Raw genomic sequence first — 14,014 nt, forward strand, 5'->3', positions numbered from 1 at the left:
ATAGATAGATAGATAGATAGATAGATAGATAGATAGATAGATAGATAGGTAGATAGATAGATTCATTCATTCATTTTCTTTTCGGCTTAGTCTCTATTAATCTGGGGTTGCCACAGCAGAATGAACCGCCAACTTATCCAGTATATGTTTTAAACAGGGGATGCAACCCATCACTGGGAAACATCTATGCACACTCATTCACTCATAAGAATATATATTATTATTTTGTAATATTATTGATAAATTATTGTAATTGTAAATACTTTTTGATGCCAAAACTTAATAATTTACAAATTTAATAATTGTGTAAAAATATTGTTGTAATATATATTTATATTTCATATCATATAATACATATTTTACATAGTCCTTGTCAAATATATAATCTTATAATCAATAACTTTTATAAATATAACAACTAAAAATAATCATAAAACAAAAAAAGGTGTATGAATGAATACATTCTGAAAACATTATAAAACTTTTTACATTTCTATTTGAAAGTTATGAAATCAACATTATAGCTACATTATGGATCAGAAGGAAAATTAATATGATTTGCTTTAGAAAACCATAACATAAATTTGAAACTGTAAATTTAATGTTTGCTAGACCAGCTGTAGTCCAACACACACTACAATATAAAGATAAAACATTAAGTCAATGCTGAATTCTAGAAACATAGACAAAAGATAGGAACATGTTTTGTCTGGTTAACTTAATATTTTAATTTTCTAATTTCTAAACCCTGTTCAAAATCATATCATGACTTTTCTTTAAACTCAGAATGAAGTTATAATAATAAATCTGCATCTTTACCTGGTCAATTTCAAGCTGTTTCACTACTAATCCAACAGCAGAGGGCGCAACAGGCTAATCTAAGTAAAAGAGCAGAGGTTCTCTCATGTTACCCAGTTTATTGGCAGAAAGTAGCATATCTGTCTCTACAGATTGAATAATTATTTAAGTAACGCATTATATAACTCTTAAACATTTTAAATGTGTCATCTGCAGCACTGGATGATCAAAAATTCAACTGATTGAGCCTTTCTTTCAGCCATGGAGTCAAACGTTGGTAAGTTCCACAACACATTCTTAATTCTCGTTTCAAAAGCTTTAAAAATAAATTGTAAAATTTCTATACTATACATGTAACTAAAAGAGTTTTTTAAATATCATTTTAATAATCACAAAGACATCAAAACAACAAAGGGTAGAATAATAAACCATGCACAAACTAAAATGTACAAACATTAGCCTATAATGCCTAGCCTATTTGTACATCCAAGTCATTTCATAATTATTCTGTGCAGCAATCCCTTTGAGTCATTTACATCTTTCGTGTAAAGGGCCACAAATGAACTAGCAAGTGCCACAAAGTCTGTCTGCAACTCAACAGATGTTTTCTGTTGCGTTTGTTTGCTGGAATTAATTTAAGCTAACTTACAAATACAGCTTTTGAATGAGAATTTGGTACATTCTACAGTCAAATAAAATGTACAATTTGGATATTGGACTAAATTACTGTCATATGCAGAGTTTTTGAAACACACAGTTACACCTATCCAAGCATAGGTTAGCTGTAAATTATATTAATATTTACATGTGTCATTTGAGTAATATGATCATATCAGTGACAGTCACATCATTGAGTTGGCCTTTTCTGTTTCCTCTAAGATATGATGTTCCTTTTCAGTGTTCACGTTATATTAAATAAAAAACAGGATTTTAAATACATAGTAAATGCAAGAGTCAAATAACTTGTGTGAATATAAATGTAAAAATATGGGTGATTTGGTCACATCGTCATCATCAGTGTAACAGATATCTACTAAACAGTTGAAGTCATAATTATTAGCCCCCCTGAATTATTAGTGCCCTGTTTATTTTTTTCCCCAATAATGGAGGGAAGATTTTTTTCAACACATTTCTAAACCTAATAGTTTTAAAAACCCATTTTCTAATAACTGATTTATTTTATCTTTGCCATGATGACAGTAAGTAATATTTCACTAAATATTTTTCAAGACACTTCTATGCAACTTAAAGTGACATTTAAAGGCTTAACTAGGTTAATTAGGTTAACTGGTCAGGTTAGGGTAATTAGGCAAGATATTGTATGTCAATGGTTTGTTCTGTAGACAATAAAAAAAAAAGTGCTTAAGTGCTAATAATTTTGTCCCAAAAATGTTTTTAAAAAATTAAAAACTGCTTTTATTCCAGCAGAAATAAAACAAATAAGACTTTCTCTAAAAGAAAATAACATATTAGACATACTGTGAAAATTTCCTTGCTTTGTTAAACATCATTTGGGAAATATTTAAAAAAGAAAACAAATTCAAAGGGGGGCTAATAATTCTGACTTCAACTGTATATGTAAAGATGAAACCAAATACTTTTTTTGATGTCTACTTATTAAATATGTAAAAGTATAAGTGATCCTAACATAGTTCTTCAATTTTAAATGACTAAAAGCCCTTTGCTTGTAAAATCTGTGTAAACATAGTGCTTTGAAGGACAGTAATACAAAGTTTTATAGTACAATAACAAATAGTTAGTATTTCCAGGCAACACTGTGATCCTTAAATAGAGTTTTTAAAAATGTTATTATTTTTAATTTATCTATTTTAATGTTTTTTTTTTTCCATTCTAGAGGCTGTCCTCTGGAAAGCATAGTAAAATGTATGATTTACATTATAATTTTTGCTCAGAAAAAAATAGGCATACACTCATACAAATTTTTAATCTTTGACCCAGAAAAACAACACAATTTTAAAATAATTATAAAAATAAATGTTCTATACAAAATCATTTGACAGACAGATATAAAATAGTCAAACATATAAAAAAAAACAGTATTCAGTATTCAAAAAAAAAAAACTACATAAAATCTCTAAAACACACTCACATAGCTTTTTTTTTTTTAATATGATTTATTTATTTTATTTTTTTTTTCAGAAAATATTCCACTCCAACCAAGAAAGAATGCTCTCCACAATGAGCTTTTTTCATCATCTCATTTGAAGGACAGCTTGGCCTCAGAAGCGAATATCTGACCTAATCTGAGTGCAGGTGGGTGACCGGTGTAAGAAGCAAAATCGCTTTGTCATCGCACGTGCTCCTGAGCGCGGCCCATGTTAAACAAGTCTCTCCTCTATTCTCTGACAGTAAGATAATTCATCTATTTTTCCTCTCATTTGTCTCTCTCTCTCTCTCTCTCTCTCTTTTTTTTTCTCCCTTTAAAGAGCCACACACACATATACATATATAAAAACACACACAACAACACAAGAGAATAATCAGCCACAGGTATGAGGCGATTAGAAATGGTTTTGTTGACCTCAAGGGCCGATGGTGATATTGATAACATTTTCAAACAGTCTTGCTCATCAAAGGGTTTCCTGTTAAAGTTGTAATCTTCCTTGAAATAGGGCTTTGTTAGCTATCGCGGCATTCACTTGACCGAGAATTCCTGGGCTGTAAGCTAATGGGGATGATTTTGAGCGGGGTCGGTGCAGGGGATCAGAGCTGGGGACCCGAGCGGGGTGGCCCTGGAGCTCAGAAGTGGCTCGCGGCGATTTGTAGCCCAGGTGACTTTGCAAATTCCCCTCCTGCTTAAGACGGGCCTCGCTGGATGATCATTTTCTAGTCTTTCCCAAGCCTGCATATCAGGGATCAAAAACAAAGAAATGGAGTATGTGATTAAAATGCCGAAACCACTAGTGTTTAAAAGCTTTAGGCTTTCGAAGGAAATTAATACTTTTATTCAGCAGGGAGGCATTAAATTGATAAATAGCGACAGTCGAGATTTAAAATAATACAAAAGGTTTCTAAATTAATGGTCTTTTTGAACTTTTGTCAAAAAATACAATATAATAAAGTTTGCAACAGAGTGTTTGGTGGAATTCTGTTTGTACTACTGGATAAAATAATAAATAAAATAAAAAACTTCCAATTTTGCAATCCTGACTTTATCCACTTGTAGTTGTAGGTTTAGATCTCCCAGAAAAGTGTTATATCAACTCAGATTTGTGAGGAGGAAAAGTCAGAATTGCACATTATTTCTTGCTCTGATCTACAAGAAAAAAGTCTTTAAATCTTAAATTGCACCTTTACTTTTTTTTTAGTTATTTATGTTTCACAATTCTGAGTTTCGTTAGCTCAGTGGGTAGCACTGTCAACTCACAGCAAAAAAATTGCTCGTTCAAGGCACGGCTGGGTCAGTTGGCATTTCTGTGTGAAGTTTGCTTGTTCTTTCCCGGCTCAAGTGGGTTCCTCCTGGTGCTACGGTTTACCCCGCAGTCCAAAGACATGCAGGTGAATTGAATAAACTAAACTGGCTGTAGTGTGCATGCGAGAGTTTATGGATGTTTTCCAGTATTGGGTTACAGCTGAAAGGGCATCCGCTGTGTAAAACATATGCTGGATAAGTTGGCTATTGATTCCGCTGTGGCGACCCCTAATAAAAAAAAAGGGACCAAGCTGATGGAAAATGAATGAATTCAAAGTTTTCTGTCTCAGAATTATGAGATACAAGAAATATGTGAGATGTATAACTTGATGTGTTCAATAAGGTGAATAAGTTCTGAACACAAGACAATTAATTATGAACTCAGATAACCTAAAACTGCAAGACATAATGTCTATGAAATATACATTTTCAGTTCTGAAAGTCAGAATTGTATGATATAAACAAAAAAAATGCAAGATACACAGTCAAATAAATAAATAAAAGTCACAACCGCATGATAGTTGGTCAAAATTAAGAGAAATTAACTTGCAATTGAAAACACACGCACGCACACACACACAAACACACACACACACACACACACACACACACATATATATATATATATATATATATATATATATATATATATATATATATATATATATATATATATATATATATATACAGTTGAAGTCAGAATTAATAGCCCCCTAAATGTTTACTTTTTACCCCTATTTCTGTTTAATGGAGAGAAGATTTTTTTAACACATTTCTAAACATAATAGTTTGAATAACTTATTTCTAATAACTGATTTATTTTATCTTTGCCATGATGACAGTAAATAACATTTTACCAGACATTTTTCAAGACACTTCTATACAGCTTAAAGTGACATTTAAAGGCTTAACTAGATTAATTAGGTTAACTAGGCAGGTTAGGGTAATTAGGCAAGTTATTGTATAACGATGGTTTGTTCTGTAGATTATAGAGAAAATATATTATTTAAAATATAATTTAAAGGGGCTAATAATTTTGTCCTTAAAATAGTGTTTTAAAAATTAAAAAAATGATTTTATTCTTGCTGAAATAAAACAAATAAGACTTTTTCCAGAAGAAATAATATTGAGACATACTGTGAAAATGTCCTTGCTCTGTTAAACATCATTTGGAAAATATTTTTAAAAAGAAGAAAAAAATTTTAAGGGGGCTAATAATTCTGACTTCATATGTGTGTGTGTGTGTGTGTTTGTATATATATATATATATATATATATATATATATATATATATATATATATATATATATATATATATATATATATATATAAAAATAATAATACTAACAATAACAAATTAATATTAGTGATTTCTGAAGGATCGTGTGACTCTGAAGACTGGAGTAATGAAGCTGAAAATTCATCTTAAAAATCACTGCAATAAATTATTAAATTAAATTATAAACTACTTTTAAACAGTTATTTTATAGGGCAATAACATTTTACAAGTTTACAATTTGTACTTATTTTTGATTTAAATAAATGCAGCCTTGGTGATCAGGATGAGCTTGTTTTAAAACATTTTAAAATCCTTACTGACCGCAAACTTACGGTAGTGTATATACAATAAGAAGAAAAAAGAAAGAAAAAAAAAAACACAATTAATTTACAATTATTATTATTATTATTATTATTATTATTATTATATAGAAAAATTATTAGCTCTATAAGCAGACTTTTTTTTTCAGAGCAGCTTACAAATGAGGATTAAAAGAAGCACCGAATTTAGAGAAAAAAAGTTACAACCATAAGAAGAAATATGACACACAAAATCAGAATTTAAAGTCATATTTTATGAGATATTGATTTAGAATCAAGAAAAATGTCATGAATAAATATGTGCATAATGTAGTTTGGTTTGTGAAATGTTTGCTTGAAATTTTGGGATATAAATTTGCCATTTTGAAAACAAATGGCCATATTAGATGTGAGCTAACAATTTTGTGAAAGTAAGAAATGCAATAAAAACTTAAAACAGCAACATCTTATGACCTGCTGGATAGATTTATTTTCACTCACTAAACTATTGATTGTATCAGTCAATAAATCAATCAGAAGTTGGACGTTTGTCATTATAATGTGATTTACACATCAATAAATCCATACTTTGCTCCGGTAATACACATTAAAAAATGATCTTATACCTAACCGTGCCAGTTATAGATCAAAAACCTCAGTGATGACTGATGCTCTGCATGCCGTTGATGTCTGAAGATTGAGATCAGAGTAACTCTGGTTTACAGGTGCACTGCATTCTTGGCCAGCCAGCGCAAAGTCACAGGTGAATGTCACTGCGGGTGTTAACTGATCTGCTGATTTCTGGAAGATACAAATTCTGAGATTCTGAAAAAAAAAAAAAAAAGAAATGTAAGAAGTTAGCTTAAAATTGCAATATACAAAGTCATAACAGTAAGACTAATATAAAACGTGTATGATTTAAAATTGCAAGAAAGTCACAATGTTGATATTAAATTTTATTAGAAGCAGGAATTATAATTTTGCAATTCTCATAAGGTAATTTAATGTATGAGCTATACAGAAGTAATTAGAAAATATAACATTATAGCATTTATATACAAAAAAAAATAGCTGTGAGATATTAACATGGCAAGATACAATTGAAGCTATAAGAAAAAGTCAGAAATGGAAGATATTAGTAATTGGAAGATGCAAAGTAAACATGTTAAAAATGTCAGAATTATAAGAGTGATGCAAAGTCATAATTCTGAAAAACAAAAATGTAGTTTGTGAAATCTTTTTACTGTGAGATACTAAATCAGAACTGCATTGCTAAATCAAAATTCAGAGGAATTAACTCACAATTTTGAGATTACATGATACAGGCACAATTTTAAGAAACAAGCAGTTAGAATTATGAGATATTTACTCAAAATCAAGAGAAAATTCATAATTATGAAAAACAAATATGTTTTTTTTGCAATAATAATTATTTAAAAAAAGGATTGAGAGATGTTAACTCGTAATCAAAACTTGCAATTCTAAGAGTTGCAGTCACAGTTCTGAGAATAATATATCAGCTGTGAAATGTTAATTTGATTTTGTAAGAAACAAATCACGACTTTAAGAACCATGTCAGAAATGCAAGATATTAACTGGAAATTGCATGACTCAAAGATGCAATTTTAGGAAACAAAATTAAAAAAAAAAAGTTTCTGAATCACAGTTTCTTAATCGCGAACTCAAAATTCAGAAAAATAAACTCGCAATTATGAGAAAAATATTTATAAAATTATGAGGTAATAATAACAAAAAAAAGCTGCAATTGTGAGTTATAAACTAAAAATTCTAAGAAGTTACAATTTGTAAGCTATAGAAATTGCAAAACAGGTGCAATTCTGAGAAAACACATCTGAACTTTGAGATATTAGCTTGATATTGCAAGATGTACACAGATGCAATTTTAAGAAATATTTCTAAAAAAAAAGTTATGATTTTTAAATATTTACTGAAAAAGTTATGATTCGTGTGCTTTGTGAATTATTTGCTCTAACTACAAAATATAAATTGTGATTCTAAAAAGAGAATATTTTTAAAGATTCTACACAACTCACTATGAGTTACAAACTAGCAATTCTGAAATTTGTGAATTGTTACCACTTTCGAAATATAAACATCATAAACAAGCACAGCAACAAGCTACAGAGCAACGGTAAAATTCTACAACTCTTTGGCAGCATGTTCTAAGCCAAACTGGTGGAAATTTGGCTAACAATCTATGGAGAGTTCAAAACAACAGATTTTCAAACTAATTTAAGATGGTCGACAGGAAGTCGTGTCAATTTGAGAATCAATTGTATCAATGTTCTCTGTATGATCCAAGGAATCTGTAAGACCAGTCTCATGACAGTAGACAAAACTATTTAAAACTTTTTTGATAAAATTTGTATGATTTCTATTGATATAATTTAATTGTCAATTTTACCAAGAAGGTGGTGCAAACTGACATAGTTTGGCCGTTGTCAGGTCTAGATCACACACATTAAGTTTTGTTTCAATAATTCAAACTATTGCAGCGATTAAGTAGTTTGGCATTATGTCATCACATTTGTCAGTGCAGTAAACAAAAAGTGTTATGCCTATTGACTCAAATTTGGCGCAAATCAGCCAAACGATGTAGGAATTTTAAAAAAAATAGGTTTTTAACTTAAGGCTTTATGGCGGACAGGAAGTTCAGTTAATTAATGCATAATTAGTATTGAAATTCTTAGGACAACCCAAGGAATGTATCAAGACAAATGTCATACCAATAGGCAAAAATAGTCAAACGTTATTAGCATTTTTAGAAATATCGTTATAACGTTTGACCAAAAGGTGGAGCTGTGATGAAACCTTTTTTAGCAGATTTAGAGCACATACAGACTTTCATTACAGTTCGCTATAACAATTCGATCCTTGGCCCCAAAATATAATATAAATATAAACACAATAAACATCGCAATTCTGAGAAAATGTTTATTGTAATGTTTCTATACTTAACCACTCCAGTAAGAGATCAAAAACCCCAGCGATGACTGATGCTCTGCCGTTGATATCTGAAGATAGAGATCAGAGTAACCCCAGTTTACAGGTGCACTGCATTCTTGGCCAACCAGCGCTAAGTCACAGGTGAATGTCACTGCGGGTGTTAACTGATCTGCCGATTTCTTCAAAAGCTAAGCTTGACCCTCTGAAAAGGATATTATAAAGGAATTCAGACTCAAATAAGACATTGCTACGCATTATACTATAAAAATGATAGGTGGCTTTCAAGCTGGAAAGTGGCTTGGAAAAAAATGAAAGCTATTTTTTCTATAGGCTACTAACTTACATGAATTGGCCATTGTTTTCGTATGTGCTTCAGGAGTCCAGAAATACCTTGGCTGTCAGCACCGGGACAGAATAATAGCCTTCCAGTCCTGTAAAACCCAGGATCGCTGAGGGAGAACAGCAGGTGTTTGAGTCTGTCAGTAGCTGCTCCTCACCACGACTGCCGGTGAAAGGCTCGGGTTGTCCAGGTGTGCATGTGTGTGTGACTTATTCCTCTAAAGTTACTATTTTGGCAAAGCCGGGGATTGAAACATACTATATTGTGATCAGATTATGGAGCAAGTTCATATCTTGTGTGTTTTGCCTGTTCAGTTTGCAGTATTTCACACATTCAGAAAAAGAATTCACTAATGTGGTGAGCAGTTTTTTTCATGTAAAAATCTCAAATTCCTTTCTATCTATCTATCTATCTATCTATCTATCTATCTATCTATCTATCTATCTATCTATCTATCTATCTATCTATCTATCTATCTATCTATCTATCTATCTATCTATCTATCTATCTATCTATCTATCTATCTATCTATCTATCATCTATCTATCTATATCTATCTATCTATATATATATATATATATATATATATATATATATATATATATATATATATATATATATATATCTATCTATATCTATATCTATATATATATATATATATATATATATATATATATATATATATATATATATATATATATATATATATATATATATATATATATACAGTTGAAGTCAGAATTATTAGCCCCCTTCAATTTTTTTAAATATTTTCCAAATTATGTTTAACAGCGCAAGGAAATTTTCACAGTATGTCTGATAACATTTTTTCTTCTGGAGAAAGTCTTATTTGTTTTATTTCGACTAGAATAAAAGCAGTTTTAAATTTTTTAAACACCATTTTAGGGACAGAATTATTAGCCCCTTTAGGCTATATTTTTTCTTGATAATTTACAGAACAAACCATTGCTATACAATAACTTGCCTAATTACCCTAACATGCCTAGTTAAACTAATTAACCTAGTTAAGCCTTTAAATGTCACTTTAAGCTGTATAGAAGTGTCTTGAAAAATATCTCGTCAAATATTATTTACTGTCATCATGGCAAAGATAAAATAAATCAGTTATTAGAAATTAGTTATTAAAACTATTATGTTTAGAAATGTGTTAAAAAAAATTTGCTCTCCGTAAAACAGAAATTAGGGAAAAAAATAAACAGGGCGGCTAACAATTCAGGGGGGCTAATAGTTCTGACTTCAACTGTACAGTTGAAGTCAGAATCGTTAGCCCCCCTTGGAATTTTTTAAATACTTCCTAAATGATGTTTAACAGAGAAAAGAAATTTTCACATTATGTCTGATTATATTTTTTTCTTCTGGAGAAAGTCTTATTTGTTTTATTCTGGCTAGAATAAAAGCCATTTTATTATTATTTTTAAAACTATTTTAAGGTCAAATTTATTACCCCCTTTAAGCTTTTTTCCCAATAGTCTACAGAACAAACCATCATTATACAGTAACTTGCCTAAATACCCTAACCTGCCTAACCTAAGTAACCTAGTTAAGCCTTTAAATGTCACTTTAAGCTGTATGAAAGTGTTTTGAAAAATATCTAGTAAAATATTATTTACTGTCATGGCAAAGATAAAATAAATCAAGCTATTAAAAAAATAAAAAGTATTATGTTTAGAAATGTGTTGGAAAATAAATCTGCTTAAACAGATGGGGGTATTTCTTCTTTCTTTCTTTCTTTTTTTTTTTTTTTTTTTACTGAACTAGTCTGCAGTAAGGAGAACAGGAGACTCATTAGAAACAAACAGATGGCCAACCAGAAAGGAACTTAGGGTTATAAAAAGAGTGGCCAACACAAAATACATACATTCCTAATATTCGAGTACCATCTCACACTAAATACACTACAATTACTATGGTATAAATACAGCACTACAACATACAAAGGAGAGAGATCGACTTAGAAAGTACCAGTTTAATAATGATTGGATCAGCTGTAGTTTTAAAATCTTTTGGATGGCGCTGTATCTCTGAAATTATAAATATTTAAAAAAGGCTCTGTCCTTTTAAATAAACTGCATAGTTGCAATCTAAGCAACTACATTCTCACCTAAAAAAGCCACAAAAGTACATTATGTTGTCCAACAGCTGCAATATTTGTCAAACTGTAGTGAGTTTATTGATCTGTCACTCTATGTGGGTGGAGTAATACATAATGGTGGGGTGGCTGTAGGACATCTGATATTGCAGAACATCGCTCTGCTATTAGCCAATCAGATTCGAGAACCACACAGAACTGTTGTACTCATTTCTAACTTCCTCCTTGGACACTTTTGAGTGCATTCATATACTTGAGAAGGCTGCTTACAATTCCACAAACCCAAAGTACAAACATGATCGAACATGAGAGGTTTTGTATTGTTTGTTTCAGTCAAAATTGTTCACCCCCCAGATATACTACTATATTTTATAGAAATGCTTTAACAAAGTCACATTTTAATAATTCTGAAAATGTAGCTTTACTCAAGTCAAGCAAGAAAGAAACGGGTATAATGCTAATCAACTATTGTAGACATTTCTATACTTTATATGTTGCAAAAATTTAAAGCGTATTTTGTAATTAAATGTGAAACGTCTGTTTTTTTTTTTTTTTTTTTCAGGGTACCAAGTATGCAATAAGAGTTTGTTATGTAATCCTAAAACATTCATTTAATATCACTCCCAGTCCTCAGAACATAACTCTCAGGCTCAAATTCCCATCTGTAGTTCATTGCCTCCTCTTTTGATTGTTTAACACCTAATCACCAATTCTGCACTCCAGTACAGCAAGCTCTAATTACAGATAATAACCATGCAATATATGCCTGAAGCATGATACTGATGTGAGCTTTCCCACACCGAAACACGTGGCTGATTGATTTTAAGAAATAAAGTGCTCTCATTTGACACCTAGAGGGTGATCAGAGATATTCGGCTAAAGCTTTTCATAATATTTTCAAAAGACAAAGGTTGTAGACTCATATTAATAATACATACTCTATAGCGCTGCACAAATACTGTATATATCATTTGAACATCAATATGTCAATCTGCGCATCCACAATAGTCACATCGCAGGATATGCATTGTTAAAATGGGATTTAATTGTTTAGGATTATATACATTATATTGGGATTATATAGTCACACAGTTCAAAATACATTAGATTTGTTGAGTTACTGCACAGTTTAACCATAATGGAGCACAATTTTATCATTTGCACATTTTTTGAGCTCTAAGAGAGTTTAAAGCATTCAGACACTTTCAGTAATTTTAAAGAGATTTTTAAAAAACTATTTAAACTATTATTTGCAGTGTTGTTACATATTCAAAGTTTTTTGTGCCTGAATATGATTTGACTAGTCTGAAAACCATAAAACTGATTATTTCACTTTTTGCATAGTACAATATATATCACAAAAAATACAAAATATTGCAATGTCAGATTTTTGCAATATCGTGGAGCCCTAATATGTAAACAGTTTAAGTTAGTACTATTAGCCCCCCTGTTTATTTTTTCCCCAATTTTTGTTTAATGGAGAGAATAATGTTTTCAACACATTTTTAAACATAATAGTTTTAATAACGCATTTCTAATAACTGATTTATCTTTGCCACGATGACAGTAAATGATATTTTACAAAATATTTTTCAAGACACTAGTATTTAGCTTGAAGTGACATTTAAAGGCTTAACTAGGTTAATTAGGTTAACCAAGGAGGTTAGGGTAATTAAAAAATTAGAAGGGAAGTTAATAATTCTGACCTCAACTGTATACTGTTTATTATTAGGCGTTGAATTATAAACCCCCCTGTTTATTTTTTTTTTCCACAATTTCTATTTAAGAGACATTTTTTTAAAACTTTTTTTTAACCTAAACATAGGTGATGTAGTGGCGCAGTAGGTAGTGTTGTCGCCTCACAGCAAGAAGGTCGCTGGGTCGCTGGTTCGAACCTCAGCTCAGATGTTGTTACTGTGAGGAGTTTGCATGTTCTCCCTGCGTTTGCGTGGGTTTCCTCCGGGTGCTCCGGTTTCCCCCACAGTCCAAAGACATGCAGTACAGGTGAATTGGGTAGGCTAAATTGTCCATTGTGTGTGTGTGTGTGTGTGTGTGTGTGGATGTTTCCCAGAGATGGGTTGCGGCTGGAAGGGCATCCACTGCGTAAAAACCTGCTGGATAAGTTGGCGGTTCAAATGAATGAATGAATGAATGAATGAATGCATTTCTAAACATAATAGTTTTAACAACGCAATAAAATGTTCAGACATGTCGGCGCTGGTAGCCTAGTGGTTCTGCGCGCTGACATATAGCACCAGTGTGCTGGTGGCGACCCGGGTTCGTTTCCCGTCTCGAGGTCCTTTGCCGATCCTTTCCCTCTCTCTGCTCCCAGTGCTTTCCTGTCTGATTTCTCTACTGTCCTATCAAAATAAAGGTGAAAAACCCCTAAAAAATAATTATTAAAAAAAAAAAAAAAAAAAAAAAATGTTCAGACATACTGTGATAATTTGCTTGCTCTGTTAAACATTTGGGAAATATTTAAAAAAAGGGAAAAAAAATCAAAAGGGGGCTAATAATTAATTCTAACTTCAACTGTATATATATATATATATATATATATATATATATATATATATATATATATATATATATATATATATATATATTTATTTATTTATATATATATATATATATATATATATATATATATATATATATATATATATATATATATATATATATATATATATATATATATATACATCTAAAAATTGATTTCAGAATGCGGCTTTCCATATTTTAAGCAGCTCATTTAGCTACAGTATTTACAATTTCTATGTATGAAAAT

At 30.7% G+C, this 14,014-nt stretch overlaps 2 long non-coding RNA genes across 5 annotated transcripts in view; one reads left to right on the forward strand and one right to left on the reverse strand.

Moving 5' to 3' along the window:
• LOC141375661 (uncharacterized) overlaps window positions 1-14,014 on the forward strand; it is a 105,052-nt gene that overhangs the window by 916 nt on the left and 90,122 nt on the right. For all 4 annotated transcript variants that reach the window (XR_012384453.1, XR_012384456.1, XR_012384455.1 and 1 more), the window contains exons 2-4: window positions 1,015-1,075; window positions 2,959-3,072; window positions 9,153-9,306. This is a non-coding gene — a long non-coding RNA (uncharacterized lncRNA). The remainder of the gene's footprint in view (window positions 1-1,014; window positions 1,076-2,958; window positions 3,073-9,152; window positions 9,307-14,014) is intronic.
• On the reverse strand, window positions 2,727-9,280 carry LOC141375662 (uncharacterized). Its single transcript, XR_012384457.1, has 4 exons — window positions 9,120-9,280; window positions 8,790-8,978; window positions 6,436-6,634; window positions 2,727-3,661 (listed from the first exon to the last, which is right to left on the reverse strand). It is a non-coding gene; the product is annotated as an uncharacterized lncRNA (long non-coding RNA).

Source organism: Danio rerio, chromosome 8, assembly GCF_049306965.1.
Source record: "Danio rerio strain Tuebingen ecotype United States chromosome 8, GRCz12tu, whole genome shotgun sequence".
In the NCBI taxonomy this organism is placed as follows: domain Eukaryota; kingdom Metazoa; phylum Chordata; class Actinopteri; order Cypriniformes; family Danionidae; genus Danio; species Danio rerio.